This window comes from Anomalospiza imberbis, chromosome 4, assembly GCF_031753505.1.
Source record: "Anomalospiza imberbis isolate Cuckoo-Finch-1a 21T00152 chromosome 4, ASM3175350v1, whole genome shotgun sequence".
In the NCBI taxonomy this organism is placed as follows: Eukaryota; Metazoa; Chordata; class Aves; order Passeriformes; family Viduidae; genus Anomalospiza; species Anomalospiza imberbis.
The window spans coordinates 32859500-32871814 of NC_089684.1; the positions used below are offsets into that span (position 1 = coordinate 32859500).

Consider the following 12315-nt stretch of genomic DNA (forward strand, 5'->3'; position numbering starts at 1 on the left):
TTATTGGCTCCTGTGACACTGTACAGACAATCCCTATGAGTGCTGCTGGTGGGGGAAACCACAGCCCTGGCCAGACAAATGACACAACAGCAAAGATCTCATCTGTCACCCAAAGGCTGCAGAGTCTCAGCAGGATTTGGCTGGTACTCGTGCTTTGTGCTCTTCTTTTTCATGGAGCTGGCACTCACAGCATCTTTTCAAGGAAAGGGAAATACTTGCTGCTATGAATCAGTGCAGTAGGAATTGCAATGCTGCTTCTTTAACTGGCATGAGGGTCATGTTTTGTGATTTATTTCTGTACCAGAGACCAAGGTTATATTTAATATGCCCTTTGTATGCTTGCTGGGAATGAGGCAGGCAGATGAGCAGACACAGGTCTCAGAAGAACTGCTGATTTCAGAGCTGGTCCTGATGATGAGCAGCAAGACACAAAAGTAATTTTTTCAGTGAGCAATGCATTTACAGATATATTGCATTTCCAATGGAGCAGGTGATGACTGCCCTGTGCAGACATGGACACAAGGGAATAACTGTGCGAGGAGATAGATTTTTGCCCATACAAAGATTTGGGGAAAGAGCATTTGAAAAACTTTGCAGCTCACCTGCCATCTCACCCCCAGCTTTTGCTGTTGCCAAAGATGTCTATGAGCATTTTGGTAGGAAGATCCAAGATGAAAAGCCACTGTGGTCCTGCATTTGTAATTCTGTGTCATGGTTTAATCCCAGCCAGCACTTCAATCCCACAAAGCCCCTCAGTCACTCCTCTTCCCTGGTTAAAGGGGGAGATAATCATAAAAGTGGGAAAACTCATGGGTTAAGAGAAAGACAGTTTAATAGGTAAGGCAAAAGCTCCACACACAAGCAAAGGGAAATTAGGAATTAAGTCACTACTTCCCATGGGCAGGTGTTCAGCCACCCTCAGGAGAGGACGTGACTTGGGAAGACAAACACCATCACTCTGAATGTCCTTCCATTTTGCCTTTTCCCCTCACCTTTACATGCTGAGCATGACTCCATATGTTATGGGATATCCCTTGGGTCACTTAAAGTTGGCTGTCCCTCTCAGTTCCTTGTGCACCCCCCAGCCCCCTGTTGGGGTTGGGTGAGAGGCAGGAAAGGTCTTGGCTCTGCGTAAGCCCAGTCAGCAATAACAAAAATATCCTTGTGCTATAAACACTATTTCCAGCACAAATCCAAACCACAGTTCATGCCAGCTACTGAGAAGAAAAGTAACTCTAGCCCAGCCAAAACCAGAACAGCCTGGTTCTGTGAGAGAGCCCAGTTATTAAAAAGGAGGTACGAGGAGGTCCCTTAACCACAATGTCCCACAATACTTTTCCTTTAGCACCCAAGAGAGATGCAATCAAAAGTCCGCATTTTTACCCAGCAAGGCTGCATATAAAACCAAATGTGTTTAATATATTTACCTCAAAATCTCCACAGCAGTATACTCATTCCAGATAAACACCTACACAGCATGAGAGACAGGTTTTCTTGGTGTCAGGCAATTAAACCTTTATCAAGGTATAAATCGAAACACCAGGTTACAAATCATTGTCATCAAACATTACTGGAGATTATGTTTGCCTGATTCTTTTCTACAGTTTACTAACCATATATTTCTGGAATATGCTCTTTTAGATTTGTCAGAGAGTAACACAGAACTTGAATTCAGTTATATGGATGGGGCTTAAAATACTGGAAATAACATTGTGTACATTTGTTAAAGCTGCTTGTGCCTTCATTTATTGGCTGTTATAGTCACTTGAACCCATGTCATGTTATGGAGAAGTATGCACAGATATAAATTTGTCAGATGTGTCACAGCTAATTGTGTTGGACTCCAAAGAGCCTGAGGGTCTGTCCTGTCAGCTGGATTGTGCACCTGCAACTGATACCCTCCTGCCCAATTTATACATGTTGGGAAAGTGCCCAATGAGGAGCTGGGGTATCTGCCAGCTCACTGTTTTCTGACTGTCACAGGCTGTCTGTGAAATTTGACTTTCCTGTGCTGCACAATTACTTAAATGCATTACCTGCCCTATGAGGCAAACAAATCAAATTTGCTGCTGCTGCTGTACACTGTGTTGTACTGGGCATTGTGACTTTTCTTTATTCCAGCCTTACACCATCAAAGCTTTCATTGAAAGAAGATGTAAAATGGAAGGCAACAAACTGTCTGCATCAAGTGGCATTTTACTGTGCAGGTCATGCCTGATACAGTCCTGTTTATCTCCTCTCTGTTGCTCATAGTCAGATCTTTTAGAAAGGAGAATATATTGCATGGGTTTATCAAACATTTTGAACGTAGTTCATGCAAAGGTCAAGTGTTCCTATTTGGTCAGTAAGTGATAAGCTATGTTTAAAATGCATCAGTTTAAAGACAATCTTAAAGTGCTGCTTTTCCAAGGGATCATGCAGAATTCAGAACATGCTGAACTCAGAAACAGGTACATCATGACTTCTGTGGGAAGTGGAGGCCAAGCAAAAAGGGACAAGATGCCTGTGGAGAAGAAGAGGTATAAATCTTGCAGGAACAACAGCCAACTCCACTCATCTTTCACAGGGTATTAATGCTGACTCTAAGAGATTGCCTTGGCTCCCCCGAAATGAAGAACCAGGGCCTGTGTCTCTCCATGTCTCCTGTGTGCCAGACTGCTGCTTTTCAGCCCCTGCAGAGGTACCTTGCAGAACAGCTGGGCTTCCTCCTCAGCTTACAGACACTGTGTGTGGAAAGGATCTTCCACTCCAGCTTTGCAGTTTGGGCCCCGATGTAAAGCAGCATTTTGGAAAAGATGCACTCTAGCATCTCATTGGCTGTTCACACTGTGATTTAGGGTAAACAACTGTTGAGACAGAAGCAGCATGTACATGTTTTTGTTTGTCGTAAGAGCATTTAAAACCAGACCTTGTAAATCTGCAAACAACAGTGGTTTTGGCAACACTGTGCTCTGTGCAAGGGACAACTCTGGCCAACCATAGCTGGAGCATGATGATCACAGAGAGGAAGGGAATGGTGCCAGAGAAGGGAGAGATTAGATAATTAGATGTGCTCTCACAAAGCATTTTGGTTGGTTCTGTGCTGCAGGAAAAACTTTTTCTTTGTGGCACCAAGCATAAAACACATTTTCGCTTATTTCAATACATGGATCAAAAAGCATTGGGAAAACAGTCATTTCACAGTGGTGTAGAAAAGGATGAGAACTTAAACACAGACTGGGAGCAATCTGAAACCCAAAATGAGAGAGAAGGAACAAAATCATGCACAGATGCAACTGTGCAAAGTGACTCACCTGAAAGGCAAAAGGTTGAACAGCTCACAAGAGTCTCAAGGAGCAGAGACCAAAGGCACATGCAGTCAGGATCCGTAAGAACCTGTGAGGGAACACTTCTGTTTATTGAGGTTTCCCCATCTGATGGGATAACCTTATGTGTTTTCATTCAGGACTACAGCTGGGCCAGGCTTGCCCAGGATTAGAATACAGTCGGTGACAGACTGAATCAGGATGTGCCTACCTGCTCAAAATTACCATTCCCTTAGCTAGGTGCAAAAAACAGGTAGGCTCTGCCACCTCCTGTCACAGTAAAGCCAAGATTTAAGGCCATTCTTCATTTTTGTTTTCATAAATATTTACTATAATTTCTTTCAAAACAATTCTTTTTAAAATGGCCTTCTGAATTACCCTCCACTTGGTTTTGAAAACATTCAAATAACATTCCTAAATATCATCCTAGGTAGTTAATCCTGCTCATGTGGATTAAGCACAGTGTGACATTTAACAGTGTAACTATCATACCTCCACCCTGTGAATGAAGCTAAATGCAAACATTACTTTCCTCTCCCTGTATTGAGTTGTCCTGAGAACTAAGCAGGTTTTCCTTCAAATGCTGACAATATAATTTGTGTTATTCAATCAGCACAAATGTAGAGTTTTGGAATAATCAGAATTGGAAGAAGATGACAGCAGCAGATATTCTGTAAGTGCAGAATCACAGCACTCCAGATTCCCAGTGCCTGTAATGGGCCTGTACAGAAGGTAGATGGCAAAGCAGCTCAGATCACACACAGAGTATGTTTCTATATGACACTCTTATGCCAAAACCAAAGATTACACATAGCCGAAGCTTCCATTCAATGCTGGACATGAGTTTGAATGCATCCATCTTCCTGTGGACCCAGTGCCATCCATGCTAAGTCAACATGAGGATTCTCTGAAATTTCTGTATGCTTTGCGTCAGGACCTGCAAGTTCCCAGGCTCACTTGTAAACATAAGATTTCATGAAATTGTTTGCGTTTCAAAATGATGCTTCAGGATTTCATTTTGCACGTGTGCCCTGGTTTTTCTGGTTTTTTACAAACATGTAATTTAATTTGAATATTACCTCAGTTTTGGTCTTACAGAAGTGGCATGGATTTACAACACTGAATGCTTATTATCCTATTCTTATTTGCTCTTAAGAGAAAGCAGTAACACTTTCTATAACAGCAGGCAGTGGTTAGTGTAATAACTGGTAAGCAAAGATAAGTAGGAAATAAAAAGGAAAAGGAAATAAAAACTGCTAGTAAGTACAATATTGCCACAGACTGGGTCAAACATGAGCTGTCTTCTGCACAATTTCTACTTTGAGAAATTTTTTCTGATTTCTGCCTTCAAACCCATGAATACAAAGTAGCAACTGCTTTCAGAAAGCATTGTTTTTCTGTGTCAGTTCTAGAAAAGCCTTTCTCTTGAGAGTTCCAGGAAGAAAAACATGGCCAAGAAAGAAGCTACTCCTACACATCAGGCTTACCTAAAGAAACAAGTATGAGAATCTCTTAAAGGATGCTTGTCAGCAATTATCTCACTTCACCAACTCTGTTTTCCAAGTCTGCCCCCAGAGACCCCAGCACTGCTGAGGCATCCAATGAGGCTTCCACTGGGCTGATGATAAACACCAGGCAAGTGCTCTCCATTTGGATCACTTTAGCACATTTCCCCTGAGCAGCATTTGTTTTCTTGAAGGCGCTAAGCTCAGTTCTGCTAAAGCTGCCTTAAATCCCAGATGTCCATAGCAAATAAGGAAGCCAATCCAAATCAGAATGATTACATAACTGGAAAGCTTTGGAGAAGAGCAGGAGATGTTCTTTATGTTAATGATGCCTCCAGAATTCTCCATCATGAATGGCTTTACATTCTTATTGATCATAAATGCTGAATATGGGGATGAAGGATAAATTATGTGATGCCCCAGACAGTTGAGATGTAAAACAAAAAAATAAAAGAATGCAGGCTGTGCAGCGAAGAGCTATGCTTGCTTTCTCTTTTAATGGGGAGCCACAAGTCACAAGAATTGTCTTGTGGTGGGGGGTGAAGCATAAACAAATGAGAAATAAGCCCCCCATTCCTCGGGTCTGTTGAGCCAATGTGAGCATGGCCAGCTCCTCCACCCCTCCAGACGCCTATACCAGCTCAGCACCAAGAGGTGTGTCCTTGCTCGTCTGGAAAAATGCCTGGCAGGCAGAGAGCTTCCCTCTGAGCTCCGGGCTGTTGGGCAGTGAGGAACTGCACATGACCCCGCAGTGCTGGAAATGAGTGCCTTTAATAGTGCAAGGCTGATCCGTATCCAGCAGGATACTTAATAGCATGCATTTATCTCTAAAGAAGAGTGGTTGCCAAGGAAACCACTTAAAAGCCTGCTTTAAAGTATTTGCTACATAATCAAAAGCCACAATCATTTCCTGCTGTCAAATTACAACAGCTCTTCAAAAATAATTAGGAATATTCTTTAATAATCCAGGCAGAAATAGCCACGTGGTTCTTCTCAGCAAGCAGATGACTGAATTCTGATCTGGCACATTATATTTGTAAAACTGAAGCAATGCTACTGAAACAAAATCAGCTGTGCTGCTGTGCAACCATCCCCAAAATCAGATCTTTTGATTTCATATTCCTAATACAAAATTATCATGCATAACATCCTCATTTTTTGAAGTATCACAGCTTCTAACTTATGATACTTCCTAATAGAATCATACAATCATTTAGGTTGGAAAAGTTCAAGGAGAAATTCAATTTACACAGCTAACATGCTGTAGTTGGAGAATGCCAAAGGCACAATGTGAAGGACTAGGAACATTCTGTTCTAACTCACTTTTCCCTGCACTTAAGAAGGCATATTCTTCACTAGGGGCGCAAAAAGCTCAGCCAAACCTTTTTTTTTTTTCTGTTTCCAAATAAACTGCTTGAATACTCCAAAGCCATATGAAGTCAGGATAACCAATTCAACCATTTTCTTTTACTTTAGAAAACTCAGTGTACTGGGTTAGTTAAGTTTCTTGTAGTAGCCCTCAGTGCTATGGGTTGTATTTGTAGCTGGAGTGGTGTTGAAAACACAACAGTGGTTTGCCTACTGCTGAGTGGTTCTGGCACCGCTCGCTGAGGAGGAGGAGTGACATGGCTTCACTAGGTGGCTGCTCAGGGTCAACCCACCACACCTGGGACCACCAAGGAATGAAAGCTGACTACAGTTTTAATTACAACAGCCAGTCCCCTAGGCATGCTCTTGATCTGACCTTCCCAGCACAGTATTTAGATACAGGAGTTTATTTTCCATCTTCACCGGGACAGAAGCAAGCCATGTCATCTGAATTGAGAGGAATCGTGTGGGAACAGATGTACATCTGACTCCCACCTTCCCTGCAAGTGAGAGCTGGTTCAAAGCCTGCAGTTTGATCCGGGCAGTCCTGGGAATATGCTTAAGCTACACCACAGCCTTTCTGTTTCAGAACACCTTCTGTCTCTGTGTAAACCACGAGTCCCAAATGAAGTAGAAACTTATTGAGTAGGATAACCAGAGGAAACAATATTACCATATCCCAAAGTCTGAACACAGGTTTGTCAAATCACCCCTAAAAGTATAATGCATGAGCTTGAGAATTAAGTGTTGCACATCATTTGAGCAGTGTCAAAACCAATACTTTTTATTTCTTGTTTCTAAACAGAATGCTATTGCTATTGCTCAGTCATGTTTCAGTGTTAACTCTGTGATTATTTATGCAAGGGCAATACCTGGCAAGAGTGCCAAAAAGCACATTTCTCTGGAAGAAAAAAGCTGCTTTTTACCCACACCCTGAGGACTGTGTGCAGCCCTTGTCAGCAGGGAGAAGCATGGCTGCTCCACCAGGGCTAGGGATATGGGAGATGCTGAGGCAGGCAGGGACCTCCCTGACAGCTCCATATTACCTAAGGAGAACCAGGCCAGCTGGGGACAGCAAGAGGGGTCAGCTGCAGTCCAGGGACCACCAAGCCTGACCAGCGAGATTAGCCAGGTTTGAGGTCAAAACGGAGGATCCATCAGCCAGGGAAGCACAGGATCAGTGAGGTACAAGGCCAGTGATGGGCACACCCACAGCATGACTAAGGCAAGGGCCTGAACTTAAATTTGACTCCTGATCCAAGGAAAAGAGATCCCCAATGAGCTTTCCTGCAGCTCTTTTCTTATCACCAATGTCCACACTGAGAGCTGGACTATCCAGAGCTATCCATGAACACAGGCAGTCAAATGGCCATGGCAGGGGTGACACGGTAGCTCGCCTGATTTTGAAGGACTGCCTTTGAAAAGTGCTGTGAGAAATTATAGCTGTTGCAAGTTATTTGAATATTGGTGTTAAAATAGTGGCCACTTCACCACAGCCACAGGATGTTTTCTGGTCTCTTCTGACCTGCTAGAAGACCTAGATTGTACAGACAGATAATTAGCCAGGAGTGTACCATAAGGAAAAATTCTTCACTTATGAGCATAGAAAGCATGGTGTAAGAGTAAATTCTGCAACCTTTTAACATCATGTGCTGGTGAGAAGAACATGGTGTTCAGAATCAGCTTGCCCTGCATTTATAGCTTGGTCTGAGATATGATACATGGAGATTAAAAAGGACATTTATTTTCCTGCCACCAGAATTCCAGCTGCTGTTTATTCAGTTACAATGCTGGGCAGAACAGCACATAGACAACCAGCCTGCCCCTGCCCCCAGGAGTCTGGTTTGTTTTCCAGTCACACAAGACGGTCCCAGATTAAGGGTTTAGAATTTAAAGATGGAAGCATGCAGGAAAGATGAGTGAAAAAGGGAAGAGGCAGCAGGAGAGAAATAATCATAGAAAAATATGTGCAAATCATTAATAAATTTTAATAAAAAGGAGAAAAAATAAAGTAGAATAGGAGGAAAGGGAGGGAAAGCTCAGGAACTTGACAAAGCAGCAAAAACAGAGGCAGTAAGACAGAAGAGAGAGAGAACCTTGCGGGAGCAGAAATTCCTTGCTAGGAGAGCTGGAATCTAGGAATACTTAACTCATCCTTTAGAGAAAAAGAAAAAAAAAAAAAAAAACTTGTGAGGGGAAAGACCAAATTAACTGTTTCCGGTTAAAACTAAATATTGCATAGTACAAGTTCCTGCCTTTCCTGTTCCTAAATTTTTTTGCCTCCTGTCCTCCAAGTGATATCAGAGGCCCCTCAAAGTACCAAACGCTGCACTGCAGCCCATCCTGTCTGCCCTGTGCCCTGACCTGTTCCTCTGTGTGTTCTTGTCATTGTGCCTTGGCCTTGTCTTCAAGCCTTCTGCCTTCTCACAAAGCTATTCTTATGCTTGCTGCCTCTATTTTTCCTGCTGCCTCCCACTTGCCTTCCAAAGTCTTGTAAAGATAAGAGCAGTTCTACTGCACATAAAGGGTCAGCATGAAACATTTATCATTTCCATGCTGGCCATTCACTACCAACTCAATGGGGCAGAAATTGTCTCCCAGCACTCATGCCTCCATATGGTGTAGGACTCTGACACTTCTCAGAAGACCCCACTGGTGCTGCTCTGTAAATAGCAATACCTGTTTTACAGCTAATGTGCTGGTTTTCAGTAATTCACTGTGCTAGCTTGGATATACCCCTGTATGGATCCTTGGTGCTCAGAACTGCTGCTCTCTGCCCAATGCCAGAAGAGTTGCCAGGAGAGCTTTGTTTTTCCCGTCTCACTGAGGACAAACGGTAACCAGAGAACAACCTGCAGTGACAGATGACACTTGCTATCCCCAAAAGACTCACAGGATCAAATTCCATTCTAAGTGCCGAGTGCGACACCACACATCTAGAAACCAGAACGATCTGGTACGTGCTGCCATATTCAATTAACCCCTTCTTCTACAAGTAGAGCTGTACAGTGAGAGGTCTGAGAGGTATGATTGCTGCTTTTCTGGCCAGGTTTTGCAGCAACCAAAAACCTCACTCCAACAAAACAAAAGTTTCTTTACCTCAAAAATATATAGGACAAACTTGACAGCGACCTTCTTAAGCTCCTATGGAAATTGTGTTGGCTCTCACTTTTCTCTCACGTGTCTGTTTTTGAGTACTCTGGTCTCCAGCAGACAGCATGAGGTGTCAGCATGTTTCAAAGGCTTTTGTAATCAGAGCCATCTGATTTGCCAAATTGCATCAAAGGTCAGAGACTGGCAGTAGCACAGCGTGGAGCAAATGATCCCTTTAAAATCCTGTTCAGACATGGGTCACGTCAGGAGGCAGCAGGGCTTTGCTCATGTAAACAGCTGCCTCGAAGCAACACACACAATTGCACTTTAAATCTTTCAGATATTTGTTGCATAAGGGCATAACTGCTGCTTCCAGAAGCCTCTTGGGCAGCCCGTGGGCAGCAGCTGCAGGCACAGCCTGGCTGTCCTGGCCCTCGGGCCTCTACCTGCCGAATCCAGGCCTGAAAGGAGGCTGTAGCCAGGTGGGGGTCGGGCTCTTCTTCCAGGCAACCACCGTCAGGACGAGAGGACACGGCCTAGACATGCGCCACGATAGGCTTAGGCTGGACCCTGTGCGGGGCCCTGGAGTGGGTCTCTCCAACTCAGTAAATTCCATGATTCTGTGAAATTAGGGGGAATTTCTTCACAAAAAGGGTGATTACACATTGGAATGGGCTGCCCAGGGAGTTGATGGAGTCACCCTCTGTGGATGTGTTTAAGGAAAGACTTCACGTGGTTGGACTCAATGATCTCTGCGGTCTTTTCCAACCAAAGCGATTCTGTGATTCTGTGAAAGCAGGGGCTGTGCAGGGTCACCCCGGCCACAGCCATGGCCTTGTCCCTGCTACTGGCCCAGCCCCAGGCTCGTGTGAGGGGCAGGGCGCGGCCGGCGGGCGGGCCGGGGGCGGTGGGGGAGGCTCGGCCGGCGCGGCCGCCGCCGCCGGGGCCGATTGGCCGGACGGGCTCGGCAGGCGGGGCCGGGTGGCGGCGACCGGGCCGCGCCGCAGCCTCTGCCGGGGAGGCGCCGCGCTCGCACCGCTGAGGCGCTGCCGCCGCCGGGCCCAGGCGCGGGAGGAGGTAAGGGCCGCCTGCCCGGGTCATGGGCCGGGGGCGAGGGAGGGTGAGGGGCCGCGCTCGCAAGCATCTCCTTCTTTTGCCCCTTCCGCTCGCACCGCTCTCCCTTCTCCTTCAGCCGCGGCTGCTGGGCGGGAAGGGCCGCGGCAGGGCTGGGAATGTCAGGGAGCGGGGCTGGGCAGGATTGGCGTTCCGCAGGAGCTGCCGCCGGACGCTGCAGTTTTGATACTGCACGGAATAAACGCGGTCTGAGGTAATTTGTGATAAGCAAACTGCAGCAGAGACGTCTTTAAATTGCTGCTGTCTGTGTGCAGTTTGCTGTCCAGGCAGGGAGGTAAGACTAGATTGTTACGGATTAAAAAAAAAAAAAAAAAAAAAAAAAGCCCAAACAACAAAACAGCAACGCACCTGCTTTATGGCGAGCTTAACACCCAGAACCGTACGGTCCTGCCCACATCCGTGGGGTTGGGAAGGCACGCGAGGCAGGTGCACTTGGACTTGTACATTCCTTTTTACATACGTCGGATCCCCTGGGGCAGCAGTCATGCCTTCGCTTTCTTCCGGGTTTCCTTTTCTTCCCCTTTTCTTCTGGCAGCCTGGAAAATTTCCATCTGCCGAGCAGCAGCCAGCCTGTAAAACTACAGTTTTAATCATCTCATCCTGCTTTAAGTGCTGTGTTTCCCTGCCTGTCTGTAGGAACTGTTTCCCTCCAAGAAAAAGTGTACAGATGAACAGGATCAGATGGAGCACCTCAAAGCAAATTTCTATATAGAACTGTCCATCTTGGACTTTGTCTCTAGCACCGGTACCCCCTTTTCATTACCTCGGTCTTGTTTTGCCCAGATGGATCTGCCCAGTCTTTGCAGACATATCAGCTGGGAAAGTACAGACTGTTGTGTGTCCAGAACTGTTTACATAACAAACTAAAGAGCAGGTTCCTACTTCTGACCTACAGAGACACTTGGAAGGCAAAACTATCATCACTATTATTACTTGCCTGGTGAGAGTTGAATTTGATAGGGAACAAATGCATTAATTAGATTATGAGTTTGGATTGATCCTCTGATTCATGCTGTGGATACTGGGTAGTCTAAATATAGCAAGCATTTCATGTTCTCTTCTCAAGCTGACAGAAGTGATAGCGAGTGTGGGTTTTGCTAATTGACAGGCTTTCCATTTGGTCCTGCTGTGTTTCACAGAAGGAAGTTAACCTGCTGCTGTTACGAGTCAAGGATAGCATGAAAGAAAAAGCAGCTCCAGGAAGTAAACCAGGTTTTAAATACTTGTAGGCATGCTAAAATAAGGGTGTGATATTGCAATCACCCTGCAGTAAAATGGAAAATCTAAAGATGTCAAGTAGTCCATATTCAGCTGGTGCAACAACAGTAATTTCCAGAACATTCAACCTTTTATCAAGTCAACAGTTAACCTCTAAGTGCTAAGTAAAGAAACCTTTCCTCTTTTCATGCAACCTAAGAATTGCATGCAAGGTAAACCCACAGCATCTGAAGCAACATACTTTGAACTTACTGGGAACAACATGTTTATTGAAGGCCTTCCAAAAGCTCTGTCACTGCCATTTTCTACTAAAGCAACCCCTTACTAATTTACCTTTGATTGCATGTTTTTTGTGAGTACACAGATTTTTATCTAGCAACTTAAAACATAGTTTTAACAAATATTTCAAATCTAGAGATGCAGTTGTGATTGGCTTGGACAGAGGACAACAGCAAGGCACTCCAGCCCAGAATTAAAGTGTCTCTAGAGTACAAGTGTTGCTCTTTGCTGCCCAATTATGTCAGATCACCCTGCTGTCTTTTTTAAAAAAATATTATTATAATTATTTTTCATTCACCAGAAGCCTGGGTATATTTAGATCTTTTGTTATGTCATATAATACTTATCACTAATCATTTTGCCCTTAGCAAACTTTAAGTAATTAAGTTAGACATTCCTCACTGGGTTTATAT

The 12315-nt window shown here is 44.5% G+C and overlaps 1 long non-coding RNA gene across 4 annotated transcripts; it reads right to left on the reverse strand.

The window, feature by feature from the left end:
- Nucleotides 1-252: 252 nt before the first annotated feature.
- Nucleotides 253-6633, reverse strand: LOC137472569 (uncharacterized). 4 transcript variants are annotated; one of them, XR_010998278.1, is made up of 3 exons: nt 3294-6633; nt 603-769; nt 253-408 (listed from the first exon to the last, which is right to left on the reverse strand). It is a non-coding gene; the product is annotated as an uncharacterized lncRNA (long non-coding RNA). The 4 variants fall into 4 exon arrangements; XR_010998279.1 differs by lacking the exon at nt 3294-6633 and adding an exon at nt 1428-2436; XR_010998275.1 differs by lacking the exon at nt 3294-6633 and adding an exon at nt 993-1402.
- Between the last annotated feature and the right edge of the window lie 5682 nt (nt 6634-12315).